The 514-nt window shown below is 32.5% G+C and overlaps 1 protein-coding gene across 1 annotated transcript in view; it reads right to left on the bottom strand.

Moving 5' to 3' along the window:
* Positions 1-514, bottom strand: part of INTS4 (integrator complex subunit 4) — a 127,016-nt gene that overhangs the window by 75,994 nt on the left and 50,508 nt on the right. The window lies entirely within an intron of this gene.

The following is a 514-nucleotide window of genomic DNA, read 5'->3' as shown; positions in this document are numbered from 1 at the left end:
AAAAAAAAAAAAAAAAAAGAAAGTATTAAATACAGAAGAAAGGAAAAAGAGAACAGTAATGCCCTTCACAAGAATGCAGGAAAAAGATTGAAAACACACATGAATCAACCCAAAAATCAAAAGAAAAACAACAAGCAAACAAACAGCAGCAACAACAACAAAGTCTATAAGAACCTCATGACAGGGATAGATCCTAACATCTCAATAATTAGCCTGAATGTGAATGAACTAAACACACTACTGAAAAGACACAGAATGACAAATTGGATTAAATATCATGAGACTACAATATCTCCAAGAGATTCACCTCACTAGAAAGGACACTCACAGACTCAAAGTAAAAGGATGGGAAACAAAATTTCAGGCAAAGAGAACACAAAAGAAAGCAGGAGTCGCAATCTTAATATCACACAAAATACCCTTTAAGCCATCAAAAATTTAAAAAGATATGGAAGGTCACTACATAATGATAAAAGGTTCAATCCATCAACAAGAAATATCCATCCTAAACATA

This window comes from Carlito syrichta, unplaced genomic scaffold (genome assembly GCF_000164805.1).
Source record: "Carlito syrichta isolate Samal-C Ts95f unplaced genomic scaffold, Tarsius_syrichta-2.0.1 Scaffold309725, whole genome shotgun sequence".
Classification (NCBI taxonomy): domain Eukaryota; kingdom Metazoa; phylum Chordata; class Mammalia; order Primates; family Tarsiidae; genus Carlito; species Carlito syrichta.
This window is presented reverse-complemented; position numbering and strand designations above follow the sequence as displayed.